Source organism: Balaenoptera borealis, assembly GCF_965194805.1.
Source record: "Balaenoptera borealis genome assembly, chromosome: 9".
Taxonomy (NCBI): Eukaryota; Metazoa; Chordata; class Mammalia; order Artiodactyla; family Balaenopteridae; genus Balaenoptera; species Balaenoptera borealis.
In genome coordinates, this window is record NC_138873.1 from 16491707 (window position 1) to 16506336 (window position 14630).

At 35.7% G+C, this 14630-nt stretch overlaps 2 protein-coding genes across 6 annotated transcripts in view; one reads left to right on the forward strand and one right to left on the reverse strand.

Annotated features, from left to right (window-relative positions):
- Positions 1-14630, reverse strand: part of TAB2 (TGF-beta activated kinase 1 (MAP3K7) binding protein 2) — an 84296-nt gene that overhangs the window by 50449 nt on the left and 19217 nt on the right. For 3 of the 5 annotated variants that reach the window (XM_082405477.1, XM_082405478.1, XM_082405481.1), the window contains exon 2: positions 8801-8949. The exons of the other annotated variants lie outside the window; for them this stretch is intronic. The gene's annotated coding sequence lies outside the window, so the exon portion shown is untranslated. The remainder of the gene's footprint in view (positions 1-8800; positions 8950-14630) is intronic. 5 annotated transcript variants of the gene reach the window in all.
- The window catches only part of LOC309635198 (uncharacterized protein), a gene marked incomplete at its 5' end in the record, with an annotated part of 52908 nt that overhangs the window by 7964 nt on the left and 30314 nt on the right, over positions 1-14630 (forward strand). The gene's annotated exons all lie outside the window — the stretch shown is intronic.

The following is a 14630-nucleotide window of genomic DNA, read 5'->3' on the forward strand; positions in this document are numbered from 1 at the left end:
AGAAAATATTTGAACAGATTATAGTCGAAAAATTCCCTAACATGGGAAAGGAAATAGCCACCCAAGTCCAGGAAGCGCAGAGAGTCCCAGGCAGGATAAACCCAAGGAGAAACACGCTGAGACACAGAGCAATCAAATTGACAAAAATTAAAGACAAAGAAAAATTATTGAAAGCAACAAGGGAAAAACGACAAATAACATACAAGGGAACTCCCATAAGGTTAACAGCTGATTCCTCAGCAGAAACTCCACAAGCCAGAAGGGAGTGGCATGATATATTTAAAGTGATGAAAGGGAAGAACCTACAACCAAGATTACTCTACCCGGCAAGGATCTCATTCAGATTCGATGGAGAAATCAAAAGCTTTATAGACAAGCAAAAGCTAAGAGAATTCAGCACCACCAAACCAGCTCTACAACAAATGCGAAAGGAACTTCTCTAAGTGGGAAACACAAGAGAAGTACAGGACCTACAAAAACAAACCCATAACAATTAAGAAAATGGTAATAGGAACATACATATCAATAATTACCTTAAACGTGAATGGATTAAATGCTCCAACCAAAAGACACAGGCTTGCTGAATGGATACAAAAACAAGACCCACATATATGCTGTCTACAAGAGAACCACTTCAGACCTAGGGACATAAACAGACTGAAAGTGAGGGGATGGAAAAAGATATTCCATGCAAATGGAAATCAAAAGAAAGCTGGAATAGCAATACTCACAGCAGATAAAATAGACTTTAAAATAAAGAATGTTACAAGAGACAAGGAAGGACAATACATAATGAATGATCAAGGAATCAATCCAAAAAGAAGATATAACAATTGTAAATATATAAGCACCCAACATAGGAGCACCTCAATACATAAGGCAACTGCTAACAGCTATGAAAGAGGAAATCGACAGTAACACAATAATAGTGGGGGACTTTAACACCTCATTTACACCAATGGACAGATCATCCAAATGGAAAATTAATAAGGAAACACAAGCTTTCAATGACACAATAGATTAGCTAGATTTAATTGACATTTATAGGACATTCCATCCAAAAACAGCAGATTACACTTTCTTCTCAAGTGCACAAGGAACATTCTCCAGGATAGATCACGTCTTGGGTCACAGATCAAACCTCAGTAAATTTAAGAAAGTTGAAATCATATCAAGCATCTTTTCTGACCACAATGCTATGAGATTAGAAATCAATCACTGGGAAAAAAAAAACGGAAAAAACATAAACACATGGAGGCTAAACAAAATGTTATTAAATAACTAAGAAATCACTGAAGAAATCAAAGAGGAAATCAAAAAATACCTAGAGACAAATGACAACAAAAACGCGATGATCCAAAAACCTATGGGATGCAGCAAAAGCAGTTCTAAGAGGGAAGTTTATAGCTATACAAGCCTACCTCAAGAAACAAGAAAAATCTCAAATAAACAACCTAACCTTACACCTAAAGGAACTAGAGAAAGAAGAACAAACAAAACCCAAAGTTAGCAGAAGGAAAGAAATCATAAAATTCAGAGCAGAAATAAATGAAATAGAAACAAAGAAAATAATAGCAAAGATCAAGAAAACGAAAAGCTGGTTCTTTGAGAAGATAAACAAAATTGATAAACCATTAGCCAGACTCATCAAGAAAAAGAGGGAGAGGACTCAAATCAATAGAATCAGAAATGAAACAGGACAAGTAACAACTGACACTGCAGAAACACAAAGGATCATGAGAGATTACTACAAGCAACTCTATGCAAATAAAATGGACAACCTGGAAGAAATGGACAAATTCTTAGAAAAGCGCAACCTTCCAAGACTGAACCAGGAAGAAACAGAAAATATAAACAGACCAATCACAGGCACCGAAATTGAGACTGTGATTAAAAATCTTCCAACAAACAAACGTCCAGGACCAGATGGCTTCACAGGCGAATTCAAATCAAACATTTACAGAAGAGCTAACACCTATCCTTCTCAAACTCTTCCAAAATAGAGCAGAGGGAGGAACACTCCCAAACTCATTCTATGAGGCCACCATCACCCTGATACCAAAACCAGACAAAGATACTACAAAAAAAGAAAATTACAGACCAGTATCACTGATGAATATAGATGCAAAAATCCTCAACAAAATACTAGCAAACAGAATCCAACAACACATTAAAAGGATCATACACCATGATCAAGTGGGATTTATCCTAGGGACGCAAGGATTCTTCAATATACACAAATCAATCAATGTGATACACCATATTAACAAACTGAAGAATAAAAACCATATGATCATCTCAATAGATGCAGAAAAAGCTTTTGACAAAATTCAACACCCACTTATGACAAAAACTCTCCAGAAAGTGGGCATACAGGGAAACTACCTCAACATAATAAAGGCCATATATAACAAACCCACCACAAACATCATTCTCAATGGTGAAAAACTGAAAGTATTTCCTCTAAGATCAGGAACAAGACAAGGATGTCCACTCTTGCCACTATTATTCAACATGGTTTTGGAAGTCCTAGCTACGGCAATCAGAGGAGGAAAAGAAAAAAAAGGGATACAAATTGGAAAACAAGAAGTAGAACTGTCACTGTTTGCAGATGACATGATACTATACACAGAGAATCCTAAATATGCAACCAGAAAACTACTAGAGCTAAAACAATGAATTTGGTAAAGTTGCAGGATACAAAATTAATGCACAGAAATCTCTTGCATTCCTATACACAAATGATGAAAAATCTGAAAGAGAAATTAAGGAAACACTCCCATTTACCATTGCAACAAAAAGAATAAAATAACTAGGAATAAACCTACCTAAGGAGACAAAAGACCTGTATGCAGAAAACTATAAGACACTGCTGAAAGAAATTAAAGATGATACAAACAGATGGAGAGATATACCATGTTCATGCACTGGAAGAATCAACATTGTGAAAATGACTATACTACCCAAAGCAATCTACAGATTCAATGCAATCCCTATAAATTACCAATGGCATTTTTTACGGAACTAGAACAAAAAATCTTAAAATTTGTATGGAGACACAAAAGACACTGAATAGCCAAAGCAGTCTTGAGGGAAAAAAATGGAGCTGGAGGAATCTGACTCCCTGACTTCAGACTATACTACAAAGCTACAGTAATCAAGACAATATGGTAGTGGCACAAAAACAGAAATACAGATCAATGGAACAGGATAGAAAGCCCAGAGATAAACCCACGCACCTATGGTCAATTAATCTATGACAAAGGAGGCAAGGATATACAATGGAGAAAAGACAGTCTCTTCAATAAGTGGTGCTGGGAAAACTGGACAGCTACATGTAAAAGAATGAAATTAGAACACTCCCTAACACCATACACAAAAATAAACTCCAAATGGATTAGAGACCTAAATGTTAGACTGGACACTATAAAACTCTTAGAGGAAAACATAGGAAGAACAAATCTTTGACATAAATCACAGCAAGATCTTTTTTGATCCACCTCCTAGAGTAATGGAAATAAAAACGAAAATAAACAAATGGGACCTATTGATACTTAAAAGCTTTTGCACAGCCAAGGAAACTACAAACAAGACGAGAAGACAACCCTCAGAATGCGAGAAAATATTTGCAAACGAATCAACGGACAAAGGATTAATCTCCAAAATATATAAACAGCTCATGCAGCTCAACATTAAAAAAACAAACAACCCAATCCAAAAATGGGCAGAAGACCTAAATAGACATTTCTCCAAAGAAGACATACAGATGGCCAAGAAGCACATGAAACGGTGCTCAACATCACTAATTATCAGAGAAATGCAAATCAAAACTACAATGAGGTATCACCTCATACCAGTTAGAATGGTCATCATTAGAAAATCTAGAAACAACAAATGCTGGAGAGGGTGTGGAGAAAAAGGAACCCTCTTGCACTGTTGGTGGGAATGTAAATTGATACAGCCACTATGGAGAACAGTATGGAGGTTCCTTAAAAAACTAAAAATAGAACTACCATATGACCCAGCAATCCCACTACTGGGCATATACCCAGAGAAAACCATAATTCAGAAAGACACATGCACCCCAATGTTCACTGCAGCACTATTTACAATAGCCAGGACATGGAAGCAACCTAAATGCCCATCGACAGACGACTGGATAAAGAAGATGTGGTACATATATACAATGGACTATTACTCTGCCATAAAAAGGAATGAAACTGTGTCATTTGTAGAGACGTGGATGGACCCAGAGACTGTCATACAGAGTGAAGTAAGTCAGAAAGAGAAAAACAAATATCGTATACTAATGCATATATGTGGAACCTAGAAATATGGTACAGATGAACTGGTTTGCAAGGCAGAAATAGAGACACAGATGTAGAGAACAAATGTATGGACACCAAGGGGGGAAAGTGGCAGGGAGGGGGGTGGTGGTGGGATGAATTGGGAGATTGGGATTGACATATATACACTTATATGTATAAAATGGATAACTAATAAGAACCTGTTGTATAAAAAAATAAATAAAATTCAAAAAAGAAGAATGGGGCTTCCCTGGTGGCGCAGTGGTTGAGAATCTGCCTGCCAATGCAGGGGACACGGGTTCGAGCCCTGGTCTGGGAAGATCCCACATGACATGGAGCAACTGGGCCCGTGAGCCACAATTACTGAGCCTGCGCGTCTGGAGCCTGTGCTCCGCAACGGGAGAGGCCGCGATGGTGAGAGGCCCGTGCACCGCGATGAAGAGTGGCTCCCGCTTGCCGCAGCTGGACAAAGCCCTCGCACAGAAATGAAGACCCAACACAGCCAAAAATAAATAAATAAATTTATAAAAAAAAAAAAAAAAAAAAAAAAAAAGAAGAATGATGACATGAAAAACAAAATGATTACAAGATTATAATTAAAAAAAAAATAAAATAAAGAAGGCAACACCTAAGCTGGGTTTTGGAAGATAAAAATGTGTTCGCTAGATGGTCAGGCAAGAGGGAAAGAATATTTCAAACATAAGTAGTTGTCTGGGAAAACAGTTTAAATGTATGGCAAGTTTGGGAAACCACAAGTAGCTGGTTAATGTTAAAGTGCAGGGAGTGAGACTAACAGGGAGAAAGTGTGATAAAGGATGAGGCTGAAGAAGTAGGGTAGGCACGGGCATATCCTGGATGATCCTAATTGCTTTCCTCTGCACCATATGTGCTGAATCCCACAAGTCAGCAAGAACAACATGCCTCTCACTTTCCAGATTCAGATAATTTATCTCTGAAGTTCCAATCCCTGCCTGGTTCTGTGACATTCCACCAAGTCCCAGAGGTGGGCATGCATTCATTCAGCAACATTCACTCTGTGCCATTTAGCGGTGTATAAGCTGCAGTGCAGATCAGGAGGAAGTGCCTAAAACTTAGGAATTAAGGAGAGGCAGGAGAAACTTCACAAAGAATGTAGTGCTTGAACTTAGCCATTACAGATGAATTATAAAAGTCTTGCAGGATATCACTGACTACTGTTTGTATTTCGGGAAAGACCATGAAAGAATAAATTTGAAGAATTATATCTGTAGTGTAGAAGGGAAGTGAGATAAGGCTAAAAAGGTGGAAAGTTTTCAGTGAAAAATGTACAGATTCTAGATAATGTAAAAGATCTAAGAAAATTCTACTGGCCTAGAACTTTCTCATAAATGTGATCTACTTTTTGGTTCACCAAATGGATATCTGGGATCCATTCCACAAACACTGCCCACTATAAGCCTGGTAATGTGCTCTAAACATGCAAAGATGAATAAAATATAGTCCCTGCTTCTGAGATTATAAATTAGTAGAATTCAGATTTATATTGGACTTCTTATAGCATATATTTGTTATCTAACTTCATCCTCCCCACATGTGAAGCAGAGAAGACAACTGGTAAACCATTTTTTTTTTCTTTTTAACTGAAGAGAATCATGGAAAGACGTATTAAGAGATATATCTACAGTTCCAACTAAGTCAGTAGCAGAGCAGTATTCTAGGCCAGCAGTTCTCAACTGTGGTGTCACTACCCAGTGCTAGCGCAATCAGTTGTAAATGAAATTTGTTGCTGATCATTAAGTACCAGAGCTCTATAACAATATAAAGTATCTAACCTATGGACAAACACATGTGTTTAAAGAGGAGCATATAAGGATGTCACTTCAGTGTATATTACTAAAAGAACAACCTGAATGACCATCGAGGAATGAATAAATAAATTACTGTATAGCAATACTAAAGAACATCATACAACTTTTTTTTTAAGTGGAGTAAGATATCCAAGTAATTATATGCAAAGACCTATAAGACATTACTGAATGAAAAAAGATGCAAGACCCATGTATAATGATACCCTTTGTGTTAAAAAAAAAAAAAAGGATACAAAAAAATTTTTAAACAGATTATTTTTATATGAACGCACAGGAAATGCTCTGAAAGGATACACACTAATGAGAGTCGGCTGGGTAAAGGGACACATGGATGGAAGATGGTCCAAGGAGATTTAGTCATCTCTGTTATGTTTTAATTTTTTATAAGAATATATATTCATGTATTACTTGTATAATTAAGCATAAACAATTGAGCTTAAAGCAGAATATTTTCCCTGTAAAGTTATTTCCTACATATTTCCCCATAACACTACTAGTATTCTGATATGTGGGTAGGAGAGTAAGAGCAGAATAGAAAGAATTATTTGAAAGCACCTGAACTGAGCCAACTCAATGTACTTTCAAATAACTCAAAGCCTATCAATGCTGAAACTGTTACCGATACAGTTAGCAACTGCAACAACGCTCTATCATCAGGAGTCCTGACAGACGAGATTTAAACGTCCATACATAAAGGTGGACAAGAGCACTCTCCTCTGAACTTATAGCATAATCACTCTGGTTTAGCACTCACTACAGGCTGGGCTCTGTGCTGAACGCTGTTAACCTGTATTATTTCAATTACTTCTTACAACATTCCTGTAAGGATTAAATGAGAAACTGCAGGTAAAAACTCTTCACACATAATGCCCAATCACATAACAATAAGTGTTGTCCTTTATAGGTGTTACTACTGCCTAATCTCTAACCTTATCAAGTTTCAGCCCTCACTGTACAGCAGTCAGCTTTTCAAAAGCCTCACTGACTTAAGTGTGCCAATGCTAAGAAATCTGCAATGGAGTCTCATTACCTACTGAACTAAATCCAAACTCCTTCATCAGACATTTGAAAGCATGTGTGACACAGCTCCATCACCCATCATATTCTTCTGTACCCTACTATTCTGTAGGCACATTGGAGTGCTCACAATTTTTAGAATATATTATATACTTTGACTTCCATAACTTAGGAATACTCTTGTCACTCTCGCTAAAGAGTTCTATCTACTCTTCAAGGTTCTGTAGAAATATTACCTTCTCTACAAAGTTGATTCTCTCTGGCACTCTGAAGTACATTGTTTGCACCTCTATTATGATACTTTTTTTGTATTACTTGTTTGTAAGCTGACTGAAAGCAAGTTTTATTTATTTTTATATCCCTACTGTGCCTAGCACAGTGTTTTATACACAATTTGCATTTAATAATGTAGAAAACTTTCACCATTACTCATAGCCCCAGTGATAACCAGTACAACTTGAAATTCAGAAGTAATTCTCTCTAATTTCCCCTTCAATTCACCTACCAGTGGTAATGACCCTATAGTATCTCTGGTAGTAACTCTTTCCAGTCCTAATTCAACACTCAGTGAGATATAATTATTTCCATACGAAACAAATGAAGTGGCACATAATCAGTGACCTAATGCTGACAAGATTGGCTGACATTAAATTCATTATGCATTAACACTGGAGGAAGGAATACAAAGCATAAGCTAGAATATTAGAATCATCTTTTAAAATCACAATTGGGATATAAAATTCCTCTGTTCAATTTTGGGTAATCTCTAACCTAACTGAATTGAACTTTAAAATCAAAGGGTGTGTAAGGTCATCTACCCATTTAGTAAATAAAGTCACCTTTTATGGATTAATTATTTCTAAATCTATACAAATTGGTAAAAGCAGTAAATGTCCTTAAAAGCTAACTGACCTCAGCCCTCTGACCATTCGTAAGTGGTTTTTTCTCGGTTAAAATCTAAGGTAGCAAGAAACCTCAGTTTTTAGTTTTGTTGTTAAATTTCACGACATTCCAACTACTAATGACTTTGGTTTCTTTTGAGCAATCAAGTAAAAACATAGCAACTACTAGTTATATACTTACATTTAAAATATAATTAAATTCTTCAGGCGAAAGTATTACATAATACGTTACTTGATTCTATCCAGGAATCTTACTTCTTCCAATTTTTGAAAACCATATTAACTCTTTATGTGAAGGCATTCGTAGTGTAGAATAGTTGAGGATCTCAGGACAGAGAACTGGTTTCATTTAATTCTCTAAACTACTTGTACCATATGTGAACTTCTTAAAGGAAGACAGTTTTGTTGTTAACTGTTTACTTTTCAATGAAGACCAGAGTACTTTTTGGAGATTTACAGGGCTTAACTCAATAGCATGTCAAATTTATTTTTCTTAAATTGTTTTTGCATTAGTTTGCTACTACTAGCAAACAAGTTAAATTAGAAATATTCAGGCAAAGGTACATTAAAGTCAATACTAGCTGCATGTTATCTAGGTGTTAGGGATGTTACCAAACTTTAAAGCAAGATGACCACAAGTTTTGAAAGTAAAGTTTTGGTTATTATAGATTTCATAGTAAGGCAGTTACATGGCTAAGCTTGGCTGGTACCATGGACTTTAGCATACCTGGAAATAGAAAAATTCAAATGGTAGCTGTTCTTGATTGGCCCATTGCCATTTTTGCAGCTTACAAATTTTTAATTAAGTAACTGCAGTGAGCTCATCTCTACTGGATACTTCTTTTCCAGGGCAGGTCCAGGAACTGGGTCTGGAGCCTTGAAAGCAGAAGAGAAACTAGAGTAAACTAGAGGTAGGCAGAACAAGAAACGTGACCAGATAACATTGAGATCTAATAGCAGTGAGGTAGTCCCCAATGTCTCTCACATGAAATATTTTTAAGTGGAAAAGAATCTCTTAAATTACAAGTTACCAGAAGATGCTATCTGCATTAGTTCAGTCATTGTCTTAATCTACACAACTCCACTCTGAACTCCCAATTCTAGAAACTAAAACAGTAGCCTTTATGAAATCTCTATTGGCTTTTAGCAATAGACTGTCCAATATGGGACCACAGAGTATAAAAGAACGAGAAAAACAACAATAAATTCATTTTCATTGGTAAAATTGGAATTGTAAAGTCCTCGTTTTCAGGTCACTTTTCTCTTTTGCTATCTTATTTCCAATCATCTTCTAATTGTTCCCCTAAATTCCTACAATCAATTCTCAGAGGTTTCTTAAGAAATTCTTTAGATATATCCAAGCAATGAACTGAATTTCAAGTTCCAATTTTTAAAAATACTTCGTAATTCTTAAAGAGGGAGGCAAAGAACAGCTCATAAGATGTGGTTCTTAACCACACTGGAAATTCTTTTTTCCATTACCAAAACAGATTCAATGATTTTTTTTTTTTTTTGGTTAGGTCCACATTATTTAAAAAAACACACACACGCAAAAACTTGCAACTACAAAGGTTACAGAAATGGTAGGCTATTAAAAATGTTAGACTGTTGTACTAATTAGATTACTAGGGCCTGGAAATGATGTCCTTATGTTTGGTGAGCTGATACCCTTAGAAGTCTCTCTCTAAGAAACGAATCAATCCCACAGCAGTCAAAATAAACTGAACCCTCTGCTGCTGTCAAATGATGGGAGATTGTGAGAATTGTAACAGGACAAAAAAGTAGTGAAGACAAGGATTCAAAGAACTTAACTCCCTGCATTTCTAGTAACTAGAAACACAACAAAGCAAAATAAAATGAAAGTAGTTTTTAAGAAAAATGTCAGTTTTCCACCTTTTGTGATGGCATGTTGCAGGTGAAAATATTCAGGTAGAGAAACATCTAGGTTCAAATCTGGTTCCAGTATAAACTAAAATGCTGCAGAAGTTTCCGGTCTATTAAATGGGATACCATCCCCCACCTCACTGGATTGTCATGAGAATTAGCACCTAACGACCTGGCACACAGTAGGTATTCAATACATTTTTCTGCATAATGGAACATTATTTTTTTGTTCTAAACATATGAGTATACTTAAGCTTTCATTTTCATAAATGCTAAAGCAACAGCTGTGTAACAAGCTTTAGGTTTAAATAACTCAACTGTGTCACATCCTAAGAGATATAACTGATTTATCAACACTGATTTCAGAACAAAGCAAATGTAAGAACGCTCAGTTCTGAGAATTGATGATAAATAAAAATATAACAATTTACATTTAGGATATAAAGAGAATTAGTGGTAAACAAGTAAGTAGACATGTAATTCTTCCTCCTCCAAGTAAAGGAGAAAATACTTTTGTCAACAGGTTAAAAGGTTATAGATCTGGGATACAGTGCCTTTTAAAAAACAAAAGGAATCAATATATGATCTAACTAGGTCTTTAAGTCAGGAAATGCTTTAAGGGCAAAGAAAAACCTTACATTTGAGCAATAATTTTCCTCTTACTGATAGAACAGTGGGTTCCACACAAAATTATTATTTACCAAATATGGTTCAAAGATCAGATTACACCTTCCCTGGCATTACCAAGTAATAGAACATTATCGCAGGCCACAAGGAATTTTAAAAAGAAAAAGAAAAAAAAAATTTCCTTAAAGTTACTCGAAATGTATTCACTGCTACAACTTTATTTCAAATAGTTTTTAAAAGTTAACATGGAAAAAGTCTTACTCAAAAGAGATTGCAATTTACTTAGAGATGATAAGATTAAACTAAATTTTGCCAGAAGGCAAAAAAAAAAAAAAGTATTTAAAAATGAGGATTCCTATTCATTAACCCATATGGATAGACTTTCAGTTTAAAGACATCAAGAAAAACACTTTTATAGACAAACCATTAATTTTTGTTTTTATTTTATAACTACTATCATATTGAAATCTCATTACTCAAATAATGTTTCAGTTGATTCTTTTGGATTTTCCAGATATAAAATGTCATCTACAAATAAATGTGCCTCCTCCCTTTCAATAATTACACTTCCTATTTTGTTTTTTGGTCTAATTATATTGGTCAGCATTCCCAAGACAATGTTATGTAACAGTAATGCTGGCCAGACCTTTTTTGATTCATGACTTTTAAAAAGGAATTTAGTATTTCACTAAATACTAAAATAGGAATTCTAGTATTTTACCATTTCTAGTAACAAAATGCTGGCTTCCGGTCTGAGATATATAAAATCTTGGCTATGTTCATTCGTCTTGTTTCACTAAGCATTCTTATTAGAAATAAATGTTGATTTACCTTTTTTTTGATATCCCTCAAGATATTCATACCCCCGTGACCTACTAATAAGACTTAATTTGATTTATCATTATATTCCTAGAGTGAATATTACTCAGTTATAGTATTATTCTGTTAATGTAATGCTAGATTCCATTTGACAGTTTTATTAAGCATTTTTTGCACCAACTTTTGTGAGACTGATGTGCAATCTTTTATGTTCATATTTTATGTTAAGCGGCTTTGTAAAAAGAAACAGGAAGCTTACCTTTTTTTCTCTGTGTTCTGAAATACACAGCTAATTATCTGGTGCTTTTTGCAGGAAAGAGTCTCATGTCAGTTAAGACCAGCATTTTCATTTGTGGCTCCAGATCCTATCCCTTTCTTTCACATTTCCACAACACCCTTTCTTTTCAATCTCTCACTTCAACCTACGAACCTGTTTAAGTCTTCACCATCTTAAACATACATCCATGAACACATTTGTACCACAAAAACTTTCCTTCCCAGTTAAGTCTTGCTCAGCAAGTATTTATTCACAAAGCTATTTATTAAAACTGCTACTCTATTCAAGGCACTGCGAAGGAACTGCAGTTCTGGCCCTCTATTCCTAATCTAGTAAGGAACACAACCATGCACACAAAAAACTGCAATAGCAATGCAAAGAATAAACAAGCTATGCCAGGCCATCGCTCTCTTACCATCTGTGCCTTGCCAAACTTCTCTACTGAGTAGTTATGTTATGGTCTCAAATTTGTTTTAATCTGCCTTCAAGTTTCGTCCCTTGATAAGTTTTATTCAAATCACCAAATCCAATAACCTCTTCGGGAGCCTTACCCACCATTTTGCAAAAACTTTGCGGCTTGTTTCATATTTTTTTAATAAATCCAATTAGATCTTCAAATGTATTGTTAAATTTTGTTTTTTAAAAGGAAGTTCATAGAATATTTTATTCTTTAAAAATTTATTTATTTATGGCTGCGTTGGGTCTTCATTTCTGCACGCCAGCTTTCTCTAGCTGCAGTGAGCTGGGGCTACTCTTCGTTGCGGTGCGTGGGCTTCCCATTGCAGTGGTTTCTCTTGTTGTGGAGCATGGGCTCTAGGCGCACGGGCTTCAGCAGCTGTGGCATACGGGCTCAGTAGTTGTGGCTTGCGGGCTCTAGAGCGCAGGCTCAGTGGTTGTGGCGCACGGGCTTAGCTGCTCAGTGGCACGTGGGATCTTCCCGGACCGGGGCTCGAACCCGTGTCCTGTGCACTGGCAGGCGGATTCTTAACCACTGCGCCACCAGGGAAGTTCCCATAGAATATTTTAAGTTTTACTAGGCACTTTTAATTCACCATATCATTTGATGCTCATGAAAAACCACCCAGTAAGGCTAGGTAATTATTACTCTCATTTGCAAGGTTCAGAAAAATACACCAATTTACTGATTATCAAAACTCCAATAAGCAGCAGAGTTAGGGCCAGAGATGTATTTGTGGCTTTCTAACTCCAGGTCCAGGGTTCCCTCCTCTATATTTTATTAATTTGATTGATTAATTACTAACTTAAATACTTATTGATCATTCTCTTCTTTAAAACTTTTCTGGTCAACACTGCATATTCTTCTAGCGTCCTAGGTTCCTTATTTTGGTACTTCTTAATGTTTGTCAAAAGGATGTATAAGTAAAAACTATGACATTTATTCTCTCATTTCTTGCTCTGGCATCTCATCTACAGTTACAGCATCATCTAGGGAGAAGCTCCTTTAAATTGTAGTTTAAGCTTTCTGTTCTACTTGATGAAACGTAAGCATTCAGAATCATAGAATTTGATGTTGAAAGGATCTTAGAGATTATTTAGTCCAACATTTTTATTTAACAGAAGAAAAATATAAAGTTCAATTCACACAAGTCAGTAGCAGAATTTGAATAAAAGTAGCAGAATTTGAATAAAAGTTTAAGACAAAATTTGCCTTTTTAAACTTATGAATCATAAAACAAATACATACATATACAATAAACAGAAAGTAACTAAAATTTCAAGAGTAATTACTGGCCCCTGTTTCATTTTTGTTAAAGATACTTATCCATATTTCTAATATGACAATACTAATGTATGAGTCCATTTATCAAAGTAATTCTTTAAAAAAATCATGGAATGGCAATAAAGTTAAAACCTACTCAATTCTATATATTCATGCATTAATTATCTATCTTCCAGATTTTTAGAGTGAACTGGGAATCAAAATCACACCACTACCTAGACTAATGCTTCCCACCTAGGATGATAATCATGACCTAGTCTACAAGGCAGGAACAGATACCACTAGACTGTTTGCTGAACACCACTTAGAACAGTGCCTAGTGCATGTGTTAAGCACTGAAAACGTGTCAGCTACCACTGCTTCTCCACCAATTACTACTTCTGAATACATTCATATGATTATAAATATGGCCATATTAATGATTCAGCCATACAGACAAGCATCCTGTTAGAGGACCAGTACCTCACCCTTCTCCTTTGGTCTATTGTCCAAGTTTTGTTCTAGTGAGCAGGGCCACAACCCTTAGTTATCTAGGAATACCTTTCCAACAACTCCCAAGCTAGAAGTACTTTAATATCTCAACATCAGAGTCTATAGGCTCTGAAAATTAACAGCTCATTTTAAAAGGAAATTTTCTACTCCAACACTTCTAAACTTTTAAGCTCATTTACCCATGATACAGAATGCATGAGAAATAAAAGGGAATCTCATGTGAAGCAGGAAGATTTTTTTTCCTCTTAATTGTGCTTAAGTTTAAACTTAAACTCTTCCCCAAACTAGCTTCCCCTCTTCAACTTCCCATTTTTATCAGAAATAGCAATTTTCTTGTTAGCCTGAAAACTGAAATTACCTTAACTTTTCTCTTGCCTTCCTTTACCTTTCTCAACTGCTTCAAATTTCATCCATTTAATAACTAACGTTCCTCAAAACACAACTCCTGAGACACTCCTCACTGGATGTTACAGTCAGTACAGTTCACAATCACTTCCACAGTTCTGAAATCTAAAAAGTTCTGAAAAGATTTTTTATGAAGCTTCATGTCAAAACTCATCTGGTAGTGGCAAAAATCTGCTTTGAACTGACGTGAAGCTACTTATAGGCTTTATTTAGCCACTTACTGTAAACATTTCCATTTTTCACTGCAGAGATACTAGTGTTTAACTACTGGGTGATGCCTCAAACCTTGCTGGGCATGTTACATAGTATACA